Source organism: Brachycentrus maculatus, unplaced genomic scaffold (genome assembly GCF_059751285.1).
Source record: "Brachycentrus maculatus isolate JH-2025_06_01 unplaced genomic scaffold, ASM5975128v1 h1tg000176l, whole genome shotgun sequence".
Classification (NCBI taxonomy): Eukaryota; Metazoa; Arthropoda; class Insecta; order Trichoptera; family Brachycentridae; genus Brachycentrus; species Brachycentrus maculatus.
Window position 1 is genome coordinate 1936987 of NW_028280928.1, and position 16118 is coordinate 1953104.

Below are 16118 nucleotides of genomic sequence, written 5' to 3' on the forward strand. Positions count from 1 at the left end.
TTGTTTAAAACTGGGTTTTATAGGGGTGAAACAATTATAAAAAATTATATTTACATCAAAATACTTTTAAAGATACATTTAAAAATAATCGAATCCTTCAATAATTCTTTTCTTTTAAATACCATGTATTTATTTGAAAGAAAAACATATTTTTTCAATACAAAAGTGGTGTTTAAAAAAAAAAAAACAATCACGTTAAATGTTACCTGGGTTTTAAAATAGTTGAGGTGCTAGCTATCAAATATCTCGCATTAATATTTTTTATTTGTTTAATACTGGGTTTTATAAGGGTGAAACAAATCATTAAAAATTATATTTACGTTAAAATACCTTTGAAGATTTTTCTTCTCTTTTTTTGTAATACCTTGTCTGTTGTATTATGAACAAGTAATAATATAAACGTTTCTTTTGCAGCTGTTTTTGGCGTCTCGAGTAGGAATAATGTCTGCGTCAAAGTAGGCAGATATACCTTCACGAAAGAAAGGACGCGAGGAAGCAAAATTCACTGGTGTTGTTCTGTCCACAGCAGTACCGGATGTAAAGCGCGAGTTCACACTATCGGAAATGTAATGGTCTTCACTAAAAACACGCATAATCATTAATTTGGAATGAAAAAAAAGTGATTTGTAATTGTGTACATAAGAGAAGAGCAGGGATGAATGTAAGACGATAGTCAAAAAGTACCAAACGATCAGTGATGAGATTCAGCCAGTTCGCACCGGTTCTGGCGAACCGGTGCCAATTTTTTTTAGAGCTTGCCGAACCGGTCTTAACCCTTTGTTGACACACAATATTCCGATTGAGATCATGTATCGGAGCACGCTCGGTTTACTTGGTCCGCCACGTTGTAACGCAAGGTTCAAATATTTTTACAACGCGTTGTAAAAATATTTGAACCTCACGAAAGAGAAAAAGAGATAAAAATATTGGAAAGATGAAAAAAAATAGGTGAAGTAGTGAAGACATAAGGTTGGTTTGTTCATTAGGTAATGGGGGATGTAGGTTTGTACCCTTATATTTATTTTCTGGGAGAGGAAGAATTTATTGATATGGCAATTTTTATTTTTATTTTATTTTAATTTTTTTGGTGGAAAAATTCATTTAAGTTATTGCACTTAGTAAAAAGAATATAGTGAAAGATAATCGCTTCAGTATTTGGAGCATTCTCAGTTGTTATATGAATGTTCTGTTATGTGCAGAATAAAAAAAAAACAAATTAATGTATAAATGTAAAAAAAACATTTTTTATAAGGGGGGGGGTTAGGGGTAGTACCTGAATGGCGAACCGGTTCTTGAAAATTTTGAATCCCATCACTGCAAACGATGAAAACTTCCATCTTCAAAAAAAATATTTTGAGTGCTGAAAGTCTTCATTTGGACCTTTACATTTTTTTCTGTTAAAAGAAAAAGATGATATCCGTCAAGTGACTGCCGCCAGCGTTGATACACATTTGTGCCTGTTTTATCAATATATTTGTATACAACAGCTATCTAGTTCACAAATGACAAATATGATTGACGTACGACGTTATTTGCCAAAATCATTACATCTTCCGATAGAGTGATTTATTTTGCGCCATCCTGTATGTATTTTTGGTACATTAGTGTAGGTATTATGAATATGTTATATCTAAGATTTATAAATGTACATATGTAAATTAGCCATACAATAGTAATTTGTGTATACCTACCTTAAAAAATTTGACCGTACCTTGTTTATATTACGGTACCCTTGTTTATATTACTTTATTACATGTTGTATTATTTGTTATTCATAAATATATATTTTTATATTGTAAATATTCGTCTCGTCATGGGCTCTGCGTTCAGAAAAAATGTTGCGAAAAGTAATAAATAAATGAATAAATCATTTTTTTTAAAATATACTGTGCTGAAAATTATCTTTTACTGGTAAAGCCTCAATCATATTAGCGCGAGATAAAATAAGAAAAATTTGCATTGTCCTAGTGATGTTCGATCAATAATGAAAACGCGTAAAACATATACATACGACTAGGTACAAGATGGGGCGCGGTCACATCCTTATTGAAAAACTCGCGCCTCAAAGTGACAGTCACTCATAGAGCGCGTTACTATAGCGCATTCGAAAGCACGGGATCTTAAGTTTTTTTTAGATTAGTTTATTGTCAATCATTGTAGCGTGGAAATGCGATGACTGACCATTCTCTCTAAATGTCTTTGCACTATTCCGTGTCTGTTTACTGTGTTGGTCGGGGTTGTGGGCGTCTGTGTACCGGCGAACGTCGGGTCGGAATCGGATCTAGCTGACTTACCGAATTAAATACTAATCCCTTTCACTGCCTACACCGGGGTACTTCTAGAAAATTTGGTGACGGATTTACAAACTTGTATTTATTTAGATTGGCAGTGACAGGTATATTGAAAGCTTTTAAATGTAAATTCACAGTGAAATCGGGATACAATTTTATGTTGTTTCACATTTTCAATAAATTTCCCAACTTAGTTTAAAAAAAAGCTTTGACAGAGCAGATTTGTCAGGAAATCTAGATGCTTCTGTATCAGATCTGGACATGCGGTGGGACAGCTTTCAATATTGTCAATCATGCCATGGACGAAGGAGGAGCGTGCGTGTGTCGTGGAGGCCTACTTTTCCTTAGGCCGCTCTGTCATCGCAACTCAGCATGCATTCGAGAAACAATTCGATATTACGTCTGCAGGTCGTGTGCTTGATCGTAAATCGATTTGTTTGTGGGAGGACACAATTAAGGATACTGGTAGTGTGTAGAAGAAACATAATGGACCTTCCAGAACCATCAGGACGCCTGAAAACGTCAACAGTCAAAAACTCCATAGCCACATCCATTTCTTCAATTTTTTTCTACCCAGACTGGAAGAAATGGATGTCAGGGGTGTGTGGTTCCAACAGGTTGGCACCACGACTCATACGACACGAACTTCCATGAATTTTTTGAGGGAACACCTTTCCGAACGGCTCATTTATCGTAGGGGCGATCTTCACTGGCCAGCGCGATTGCCAGATTTAGCCCTTTGTGACTATTTCCTGCGGAGCTACCTTAAAACATAGGTAAACACGTATTGTCTAAAGACCCTTGGTCAGCTGAAGGATGATATTCGTGCTGCTATTGCCGAATATGTATTATTCTTCTGACGCTTATCCGCACCCCAATGGTGCATAGGGCACTGCATCGTATGGAAGAAGTGTTATCTTGATCGTTAAATACACGGAGGAAAGGTGATCAGCCTCCGCTTCAGGTACCAGGCCAGGGTCATATTAAATAAATATTAGACTGAAAAATCACTAATATTTATTTTGACCCCCTTGGGAATCGAACCCGGGACCTCCAGCAAGGTAGCCTAGCGCGCTAACCACTATACTATGGAGAATATGTATGGTAAGTAAAAAATTATAATTTTGACTTTTTTTCCATTTGAACGCTAATTCACTTTATTACGTATGCACTAAATATTTTTTCTAATTTACTTCTGACTTACCTACTGTAAGATGTCTTTAACTATATCTTCATCTTACATAGCTAGCAAGCGTCACAGGCATGCTACACCATGTACACAAACATTCAATCTCCATTTTATCTTATTTTTTCAGATTCGAAGAGCGCATTTTGATTTTCTTGTCTAGTTATTTGATTTGAAGTATTAATATAAAGTCAATACCTTTTTTCAACTTATATCAATTTGGATATTTATTAATTTCTCGGTATATTTTCCAGCTGTGTTCGTGCTATCCAGAAGGAACACGATCCAAATCAAATTGGACGGCTACACTTTTTCGAAGCAAAAGGTGAATGGTCCAAAAGCTCAATGGTACTGCTCGACTCATGGAGGTAAGGGCTGCCTCGCACGTCTCCATACCATTGATGAATCTATCGTCTATGCGAAAAATATTCACAATCATTGAAAAATAGGTATAACAGTAGGCCAATTTTACTTTTTTTCAAAATTGGATTATATTTTAATACATAAGTATTTTGCGTTTTTTTTTAATTAAACACCTTACTTAAAACAAAACTTTGTTTTAAAATCTCTAAAAATATTTTATTATAACTAAATTATAATGTCTACTGGTTTCGAAGCTACCCGCTTCTTTTTCCCGATTGATTAATACTATTATTTATCAGTCCTGAAAAAGAAGTGGTTAGCTTCGAAACCGGTAGACATTATAATTAAGTTATAATAAAATATTTATAGTGATTTATTATTAGATTAAAACCAATATTTTTAGCTTTTCCACTTTTTTATTTGACCAGCGACCGGGTTTCGTCGTTACCGACATCATCAGACTCATCGTTACCCAGTCTGATGATGTCGGTAACGACGAAACCCGGTCGCTGGTCAAATAAAAAAGTGGAAAAGCTAAAAATATTGGTTTTAATCTAATAATAAATTAAAAATGCAATTCCATCACGAAGTGTCAGTGGATAATATAAATCTATTAAAAAGTATTTATAGTGATTTTAAAACAAAGTTATATTTTAATCATTAAATGGCAAATCACAAAGTTATTGCTTCAAATATTAATTATAATTAACCACTAATTATATTACACCACTAATTGAGTTTTATTTAATTTCACACGACTAGTTTCCAGACAGTTCGTTAGTTTTTAAAACTAACGAACAAAAAATCTTTCAGGTATTGATAGAGGTAATAATTTGATATTTTTTTAGCAACTTGGTTTAATGGGAACATAGACAATGATGGTGAAAAATTTGGGAACAGCATATTATTCATTAATGTTTTATCGGTATTTAAATTTTTATATATTTCTTAATTTTCAAAATTTTTCATGACTTGCCCTTTGTAAGTGACTGTTTTAATTTTTAATAATCAACATGTCATTCCACAAATTCCGTTTCTTTGGATTCAATTGACATGCTGAATTGTGTTATACTAAAGTTGTTTGCATATTCTAAAGAATTTAATTGATGGGATTCCGATTTTAGATTTTTTCTGATCTCTGGTCCATGGCATTTTTTATGACTGACATTCTTACATTCTCACAAACTTCAACCAATATACAAAGGAATCTTACAACAGTGCATATATTTTATAATAATTATAATTAAGTTTAAAACTAAATGCAGTTTAAAATTTCAATAATGGGTAGAATGGTAAACGTTACAAATACAGGGTGGCACATAATTTATCACCCTATCGGATGATGCTATAATTTTTGCAAATGGCGTCGTACGTATCATATTTGACATTTCGCTCACTCCTTTCAACAACGTCATATATCAAAAAACTAAATATATCAGGAGATCGTTTTTAATGTTTAAAAATACAAAAAATGTATTAAAAATAACTATCAAGCCACGTATTGAACTTTTTACTATGCAACAGATCTTTATAGGTAAAATCTGAATGTTTTTTCTCCATTTGAAAAATATTAGTTTATTAAAAAAAAAACAATACCTTTTGTTCAAAATGCAAAAACAACACTTTCTGCCCTGTAGCGGGTAAATATTAAGTTAAAAATATGCCGCTTTTGCTGGGATATAGTACATTTTCTGGGCATTCCGAAATCATGCACTACTGAAAATTGTCGATTTTTAATATATGACGTTGTTGAAAGGAGTGAACGATTTGTGAACTATACAGTTGCAGTTTACACATCAGTTTTCTCATTGTTGCTGCTTTACACACGTGGTTATCTTTTATAAATTCCTGGTGTAATTAATTATTTTTATTTTTTATTTCGTTTGTCAAAAGCATTGATAACTTTATGGTATGGTAATAAAACAATCTACTTATCATCCATTGTTCTCACAAAGTGAACAATGATAAGGAGAGTATTTTTTTTTCTTTTTGTTTATAAATGAATTATTGTATTTAATTTAATTTGAAATTATTAATATTAATTTCTTGTTTCTGTTCATATTTGCAGCCGTGTTTGTATTATCTAGAAGAAAAACTGTCCAAATAAAATATGAAGGATACACCTTTTCAAAACTAAATACGCCAGGCCCTAAGATTATCTGGTATTGTTCTACCCACAGCGGGAGAGGATGCAACGCCAAACTCCATACAGTAGGAGAAACTATAGTCCATGCAAAAAATGTTCACAATCATTGAAATCTATATAGGGTAAATACCCCGGTAATGAAATAAAACTCATTAAGTGGTATTATACAATTTTTTTTTTTTTTAATAATCAAAATGTCATCCCACAAAATGAATGCCGAATCAATAAATAATATAAAGTAAGGAAGATATAAACGAGTTGTTTGCTCTAAATTATATTTTATTCTTCATGTACCAAAGTCCAACACAGTCTTTTTTCGAAATACCATCCTAAATAGAACCATGGACACATACAACAAAACATTTAATGACATTGAAATTTTCGGAAAATGCATAGCTAAATTTAAAAAAAGAGGTTAGTAGAAAGTTGTCATACGTATGTCATGTGTATGTGTGTATGTATGCGTATGTATATGTATGTATATATATTTAAAAATATATTTCTAAACTTCTTACCTAGAAAAAAAATCCTTTAACCACCCTCATTAATTCCTCTCCTTTCCTTCTCCTTCCTGCTAAATCTATTATTTTATATCATACCCTTTTTTTAAATCTCTAAATGTTTTTTAATAGTTTTATAACATAAATGTGGAATTGTTTAATTGGCTTTTTTTTAAGTAACTATTTTTTGTTAATGTGATGTAATGTTTACTATTGTTAATGTAACTATCGTTTATTATATCATTTTTTTTAAACGTAAGCTGTACAATTCCCTAATAAATAAAATAAATAAAAAAATATTTATTTTTAAGAATGTAAACATTAATTTACGTGTTTATAAAATTTTCAGCTCTGTTTATTCCGTCGAAGTTCCGGCAGAACTCTCTTCTGATCAAATACCAAAATTATACTTTCTCAAAACACAAAGTCACCGGACCGAAGGTATATTGGCAGTGTTCAACGCACAAGCATAAGAGATGCAATGCGCGCATAAAAACCATAGAAAAAACCATCGTCGCCATTTCAAATTATCATAATCACTTACCCTCATAACACTGGCAGACATAGAACCCTACATAATTTTTGTGATAGCGTTTTAACCCTTTCAATACTGTAGGGTCATATTGTCCCAGAGAATTTCTAATAATTACTAAAATAATTTAAATGCTTACAAATGCATTAGGATCTGGGATTTTAGTACTGTACGGTCATAGGCAAGTCCAAACCTGTCTACTTTGTTGCTGTTTGCTGTCTGTTTTTTTTCTTTTATATAAATTTTTGTCAGTCTAGATCTAGCTAGCAAACAGTAGACACGTGTTACGCTTATGAATAACTGTGTTTTTATATGTGCTGCACTCGGAATTGCCAAGTAAGATATTTATAATTTTACTATCATAAAATACTGTTGAGACACATACAACCCACTCACCAATACTATGGGAACAATATGTCCCAATTATTTTGCAATGATCAATAAAAAATATGATCATTTCATTCAATATTTGTTTTTCCCGTCAAACTAAATTAGCAATAAATATTTTGTGCTATAAACATTGCATATATCATTAAAAAAAAAAGTATTTAAAAGGTTAAAATAAATTCGTTCAATGTTATACAAAATGAAAATGGTTTTTATGATGTTAAATTTTTTTTTAAATATAAATATCCCAATATCGACTCTTTGTTTTTTTTTAATTTTGTGTTTTTTTTTTATATTGAATGAATTATTATTATTTTTTTTTTCTTTGGTATTTAAAAAAATAGATTTTTCGTCTCACTTAAGAAGCCTGTTTTGAAAATATATATAAATATATATATATATATATATATATATATATATATATATATATATATATATATATATATATAATAATTAAAGAAAACACTTCGTTTTTTACCACTTGAGTTTAATTATAGACTACATGTTTCAGAAGCTAAACTTCAATCATTCAGGTCTGTATAATAACTAAAATATAAAATATAAAATTGTTCTATAAATAAGGATAGGGGGAAAGTAAGGGGAAGGGGTTAGTCAAGGAACGGAGTTTGAAAACAAAGGAAAAATTGAAAGCAATGGCGAAGAATTTTGAAACAATATATTATTTAATAAATTATTATTAGAATTCAGGTTTTTTTGTATTTCTAAATTTTCAAGATAATTCATAATTTGGCCTTTATATGGAACAAGGTGTAATAATTTTAATTTATGGGAGTGAAATGAGTGATTAGTATCTATTATATGATTTGCAAATTCCGAAAAATAATTACTAACAAGACCGCTTTGATGTTCTTTAATTCTAATCTTTAAATTTCTCGCAGTTTGGCCAATATATTTTCTATCACAATCTCCACACGAAATTTCATAAACACCACTTTTTTGTAATAAATCAATTTTAGATTTTGAGTTATCGAGGATTTTATGTAAATTATTATTTGTATAATATGCAGGTTGGATATGGGAGGGTAAGATTTTCGAAATATTTTTAGTTATTGAACCCGTATATAAAATTTTTCGCCAAGATTTATTTTTTATTGAATCATTATTAGGTGCTGAATATATGTATTTTTTGGTAAAATTAATTTTTAATTTTTTAATTTTTTTTTAAATTTGGAATTTGCAAATCATATAATAGATACTAATCACTCATTTCACTCCCATAAATTAAAATTATTACACCTTGTTCCATATAAAGGCCAAATTATGAATTATCTTGAAAATTTAGAAATACAAAAAAACCTGAATTCTAATAATAATTTATTAAATAATATATTGTTTCAAAATTCTTCGCCATTGCTTTCAATTTTTCCTTTGTTTTCAAACTCCGTTCCTTGACTAACCCCTTCCCCTTACTTTCCCCCTATCCTTATTTATAGAACAATTTTATATTTTATATTTTAGTTATTATACAGACCTGAATGATGGAAGTTTAGCTTCTGAAACATGTAGTCTATAATTAAACTCAAGTGGTAAAAAACGAAGTGTTTTCTTTAATTATTGTAACATGTCTTACCACAAAGTTAATGCCGAAACAATAAATATATATATATATATATATATATATATATATATATATATATATATATATATATGGATATATATATATATATATATGTCCGCCTCCGTTATGTAATGCCTAGCGTGCTGGAGGTACCGGGTTCGATTCCCAGGGGGGTGAAAATAAATATTAGTGATTCACTCTGATGTATATTTAATATTACCCTGGACTGGTCTCTGAAACGCAGGAGTGATTACCTTGCTTTCATGTAAGTAACGGTCAATATAACACTGTCAATACGATGCAGTGCCTTATGCACCATTGGGTGCGGATAAGGGTTAGAAGAAGAATATGTATATAATAAATACATACTTATGAATTAAGAAATTCTCATGTGTTTTAATACAGACCCCTTTTTACTTTTTCTTGAATGTTTTCCGCAGAAACTTTGTGGCACATTTTATAAACTTTTAAAAATTAAATAATTTTGTTTTAACCACTTTTTTATAAATACAATTTAACCTACCGGTTTTGACAAGAACCTTGTCATCATCGTGGTTTATTAAAACATTAAAATACTCTCACCAAAAACTTCCACACACTCCGTAAAAAATCCTACATGTTTTTCCCTTTTTATTTATTTTGCTTAACCCGTTCATACCTAAATAAATTATAATTTATATTTTTCACATCTTACTCCTATGCACCATTATGTGTGGTTAAGGGTTAGATGGGCACCAGGGTTTGTGTCCAGAATTAATTTACATTGCAATGTGCGCCAGATCTGTAAAATTTAATACAATTTTCCTTAATTTCATCAATCGATTCAGCAGTCACTTTGTAGTAATGTCTATGCATTTTTAATTTAAGTATTATTTCGTAAATGACTTATATTTCTTTCTTACGCTTTCGTGTCCTTCAATCATTATTTTTTTACCAGTCAGTCAGTCAGTTATTATAGTAATCTTTACTAACTGTACTTTACTTTTTTGTAACCACTTTTATCGGTCCTTTTCTCCAACCAGTTTCGACAAAAAACTTGTCATCATCAGGATTAAACATGAACTATTGTGATTTGATTATTTATATATTAAATAATGATTTTACTATTTTTTCCGTTCCTTACTGTGATTATTGTGTGTACTTATCGGCTTAATATTAACCTTGTTTTATTTTTTCAGAAGCTCAATTCGTTCGTTCTCAGCGGAATAAACTTTTGATTAAATTAAACGGATATACATTTTCCAAGGAAAACTCTTACGGATGTAAAGTTGTATGGGTTTGCTCGACACACAAATCAAAGAAATGCTGTGCTCGTCTTCACACCGTGGGATCAATGATTGTGTATTCAAAAAACGTTCACAATCATAAAATGGCCATTTCGTATAATTAAACGATATACGAGGTCTCATAAAAAATACGGTGAATAATTTTATTACAACGTTATAAGTTTACATGAAAATGTTTTTTTTATTAAGTTTATTTTGATAATTCTCCTTGCCTATTATGTACAAGGATTTATACCATATTTAGTTTATATGTCTTAAAAATGATGGTGGATATGTATATTTCATTATAAATTAATAAAGTTGATCCCTAAAAACAGCACAAAAAATACAACAATACAATAGATACAATGGATTTAATATCTTATTTCAATCAAGATTTGTCACATAGCTCATTTATTTGTCTTATTCGTCTTATTTTCTTGATAAGATACCGCGAAATCCGATAGATCTTTGTGTCCTATTACCTCATCAATTTTTGTCAATTGTAAACCTTCTTTTGTACATTATGTTTCCAACATTTTGAGTGTCTCTATAACACTCAAAATGTTGTAAATAAATTATCTGGTCAAATTTTGAGCTTAAATAATAAAAATGAAAATGGTATTTTCTGGCGTTTCCCATGTGTGTGATTATAATCCAGGGTTCGGACCTTACATACTAATATAAGAGTTTCTGTTTAATAAAAAAGCTTCTTTTCATCTCACCAATAGATGTCTCTAGTGAAGCTCTAGTGATTCAAGAACAAGGTTTCTAAATTGGTTCATATATATAGAACTTCAAAGAATTTGAGTAGTGTGGTTGTCAATAATGGGTAGAATTGGTGAATGTTACACGTGTGTAAAGTGATCACTTAAGCCAGCCTATGACGGTCGTCAGCCCCGTAAATGCCCAGACTTCCATATTCTTCTTCATCTTTGATGAGATGTCAAAAAATAACATTATGTTTCCAATTGAAATTTTTCTTTTTCAAAAATTGGACATAAAATGAGGGACATGTTGTGATAACGTCTCGTCACATTTACAATCAACATTCATCTCCAATTACAATTTTGTCCATGGATTCCAGATCTGCTTGAAAAAAATCCTTCAATTCCGTGCAAACTGAAACACGAAATCCATGACGTGCAACAGACGCGTTAAGTACGCCTTTAGGGCGTTTGTGCACTACTCGGGCAGTCCAGTTTTGAAAAATGAAAACAACTACGACAGTTTAGCGATATCGAATTAACGGGCAAGTTCTAATGCACCGAACAAGACCACCAATCCAAAGAAAGATGGACAAAAGCACAAGCTGATCCAAGCCAATCATCGTTTTAAAACGCTAACTGACGTATTTATTGTAACTGCAGACAGTTGGTAGAATTCCATATTGAATTGTTGGGTAATATATCCAAAATAAAACACGGTTTTTGTTGGATTAAATTCTACATTTATTTATGTATATTGTTGTAATACGTGACGCGTTTCGTCTTCTTAGGACATTATCAAGAGTGTTAATGTCCTAAGAAGACGAAACGCGTCACGTATTAACATATACATAAATAAATGTAGAATTCAATCCAACAAAAACCGTGTTTTATTTTGGATATATTACCCAACAAGCAAACTGACGTGCCGGACGGTTAAATTCCGTGTAATTCCGTGTAGTGTACAAACGCCCTTACGCCCAAACGCCAGCTCTGGGAGACTGAATTACTAATCATAGCTAGTTCAAACTTGACTCAGCTTGTCTCTGCAGATCAAGCCATCGGACATATAACATGAATGGATGTAGCATCATCAGTTGCGGCTTTAAAAATTAATTCACCATATTTTTTTTTATCAGACCTCGTATATTTTTTAAAGATTTTGTTATAGTTGTATATGTTATTTTATTATAGCATAAAAAATAAACAATGACGTACATAAGTACGTCTTTTCTTGTTCTGAGTGCATGTTTGGTTTTGTTTTGTTTGTATATTTTTAATGTTTTCTTTATATGACATGTTTTTTAATGCATCGCCTGACTAACTAGAGTAATCACCGTTCTAAGTCAGACACAATTTAGATTTTTAATACAATTAAACATGTTACAAGAAATACCATGAAAAAATTGAAAAATAATGTTTATAATGATAGATTATTATCCATATAGGATTATTTATGGTTTGTAAAAGAAGAAAATATTTTTTGTCGCCCTTCAGCGTTCATCTGCTCTGAATTACCTTGACCTCCTCGTACTTTCGTCTTGTAAGTCATTTTCGTCATTTATCTTTAATTAAGTACTTTAGTCCATGTATTTATAATGTGTTGGATTTTTTTATTTTTTTTATTTAAACATATTTTCCACTTAACTTTTCAAAAAGCTAGTTTGTGTCTTAATATTTCCCTCCTGGTGATACGTATTTACTACAACTCGACTTTAAAAATGAGAATATCAATATAAAATATAACAGATACTCGGTCAGAATTTTTGTGTTCCTCTGTAATATAATTACGTATTACATAAAAGTATTATAAAATATAGTTATTCATTTCCAGCGACGGAAATAAATAATTTGTATAAAAATTGGGGATAAAATCACCAATACACAAACGTTTCCCAGTGTGTGCGTGCGTGTGTGCTGTGCTTTGCATACACGCGCACGTCGTAGCGTGTTAGTATCGTCCAGGTCGTCCTCCGCGGCGGTCGTGTCACCACGCTAGGTATTGCAGCTACTTGCGATATTTTTTTTTTCGTTTTCAGATACAGAAAAGCAATATTTAGGAATATTCACATTTTTAAAGTTTTTAAATCATATTTTTATATGGTGTATAAAATACATATCACCGTTGCACGAGGTAATTTTTAGCACCGTAAGGGAAAGGTTCATGCGGGAGTTTAAATTATTTATCTCACAGATGATTATTTCTGTGACCGTTTCTGTTTTTTTCCCTACAAGATTTGTGAAAGAATCAGAAAAAAACCTGAAATACATACACGGCGTTATTGCTGTGGATTTCGTGATCGCCAATTTCAGCTTTGGAAATAGAAGGATATAATCGAGTTTCTAAAAGTAAACATATCGTAGTCATACATTAGAAAGTGACCAAGTGCATTTTTTACAAAAACGTTATCCAATGATTAATCCAATAGTCAATACTATTTGATATCTTATTAGCTTAATATTGCCCCGAAAAAAACTCAAAGGATTTTAAACTTGGAAGTATAATATAAGTATTGACTTGTTTAAAAATGACTAACAGCATTGATGTTTATTTTCTTGCCAAGCAAATGTGACTTACATGGCCCTCCTGCACATTTTACGTTTTGTTAGTTGGTCACTTTCTCCTAAACGGCTGCGATATGTTACACATCGTAGTTTACAGTTTATTTTGTAATTTCGTGTATCTATGTGTGATTTTTTAGTTTGAATTTCATAACGTATGCAGTGGCGTGCACAAAGTTTTTAATCAGGGTAGGCAGTAGGGTTGTATAAGGATAAGGCATAGTAGGAACTAGTCGTGTTTCTATTATATATGGAACCCGAGTAATCCAGGGTAGGCACTGCTTTTCTGCCTACATAAAATGCACGCCTCTGTACGTAAGCACAAAGTAATTTTGTAAATACAAAATTTAAAATTAAATTTTATAAATATTGAGATATATGGTACAGGTGTCTCACAGAGACGAATCAATTATATTTTTTATACGAAGTGAAGATGGAAGTATGGGCATTCTAAAATAGCAAACTAGTAGATTCTTCTTCTCTGATAAAATATAAAAGGACACCTATACTATATATCTTGATATACATACGTAGGGTGGAAATCCAGCGTCTAATAGAATAAATAAAAATTGTTTGAGTATTGTAAAATTTTGTGAAGGAATAAATTTGTTTTTACATCTTTTTAACTTTTATTTGGTCCCTGTCTTTAACCAAATGGTGCATAGGGCTCCGCATGGGATTGACGCGATGTAAATTACATATATAAAGGGTAGGTGAGCCGTCTTGCGATCCACATCTGAGGAGATGTACCACATCTGAGGGGAAATACATATACAATATTTGAAGGGATACAGTAAATATCAATATATTTTTAATTTGAGTTTTACTTAGTAAATACCTCTTTTTCTTAAAATCTATTGTGACACGTGTTTCGATGCATTCCACATCATTTTCAAACACGTTCACATGTTGAAGGGGGGTAGGAGCTGTTTCTTATTTTTATTTATTTATTTATTATTTACAGTATCTGATATTATACTTATATGGATTGTTACCTTATCAGATGTTACAAATAATTAACTATTGTAATACAATTATGGTTTTTCCTTATTATAGTTGCTGTTTTCGTACTATCTCAAAGGCAAAAACGTTTGGTGCAGTTAGACGGATATACTTTTGCAAAGGAAAGGACTTACGGAATGAAAGTGTGCTGGGTTTGTTCCACTCACGTTTCAAAGGGATGCAAGGCGCGTCTGCATACAGTCGGAGAGTATATAGTGTTTTCGAAAAATATACATAACCACGAATGGAAAATACAGCAGTGATTTCAAAGACCTTTGAACGAACGCTGACGAATTCATAACATCAATTTTTAAAAATTTATAAAATAAATTAAGTATAAAATCTTAAGCATACACTATTACTGAAATAACTTATTTTACTTAAAGTATTTTTTTAAAACACTCACAATAAGTAATTTACCTAAAATGTCCAAAATGTATTCATTTCTAAAATGCTCACAGCCACTGATGTAACTTAGGCATTCATTTCTAAAATACTCAAAACCAATTATGTTTTTGTATAGTTAATTTCTTAAAAAAAAATCACAACCACTTATGTACCCATAATATTTATTTAATAGATTGTGTTTTTGTATAATTAATTTCTGGAAAAAATCACAACCACTTATGTAACCATAATATTTATTTAATAGATTATGTTTTTGTATAATTAATTGCTGGAAAATAATCACAACCACTTATGTACCCAAAATATTTATTTAATAGATGTAACTTAGGCATTCATTTCTAAAATACTCAAAACCAATTATGTTTTTGTATAATTAATTTCTGGAAAAAAATCACAACCACTTATGTACCCATAATATTTATTTAATAGATGTAACTTAGGCATTCATTTCTAAAATACTCAAAACCAATTATGTTTTTGTATAATTAATTTCTGGAAAAAAATCACAACCACTTATGTACCCATAATATTTATTTAATAGATGTAACTTAGGCATTCATTTCTAAAATACTCAAAACCAATTATGTTTTTGTATAATTAATTTCTGGAAAAAAATCACAACCACTTATGTACCCATAATATTTATTTAATAGATGTAACTGAGGCATTCATTTCTAAAATACGCAAAACCAATTATGTTTTTGTATAATTAATTTATGGAAAAAAAACACAACCACTTATGTACCCATAATATTTATTTCTGAATCACTCATAACTACCGATATTATCACAGCATTTATATCTAAAGTACTCAAAACCAAGTATGTTTTTTTTTTATAATTATTTTTTTTAAATCACAACCACTTATGTATCTATAACATTTATTTCTAAATTACTCATGACTACCGATGTTATCAAAGCATTTATTTCTGAAATACTTAAAACCACTGATATTTATATAATTAATATCTTGAATAAACCATAACCACTGATGTACCTATAATATTAATTTCAGATTTATTCATAACTATAGATGTCACCAAAGCATTCATTTTTAAAACACTCACAATCGCTGATTCACTTCGCAATTTGTTTCTAAATTCACAACTACATCTATTCCACAATATTCCATTCTATTCTTCTTTACTATAACATTCACTACTTAAACGTTCACAACCACTGATATGCCT

The 16118-nt window shown here is 30.7% G+C and overlaps 1 long non-coding RNA gene across 1 annotated transcript; it reads left to right on the plus strand.

Annotated features, from left to right (window-relative positions):
• Positions 1 to 3735: 3735 nt before the first annotated feature.
• On the plus strand, positions 3736 to 15127 carry LOC148308116 (uncharacterized). Its single transcript, XR_015837737.1, has 3 exons — positions 3736 to 3926; positions 5909 to 6927; positions 14575 to 15127. It is a non-coding gene; the product is annotated as an uncharacterized LOC148308116 (long non-coding RNA).
• Positions 15128 to 16118: the final 991 nt, after the last annotated feature.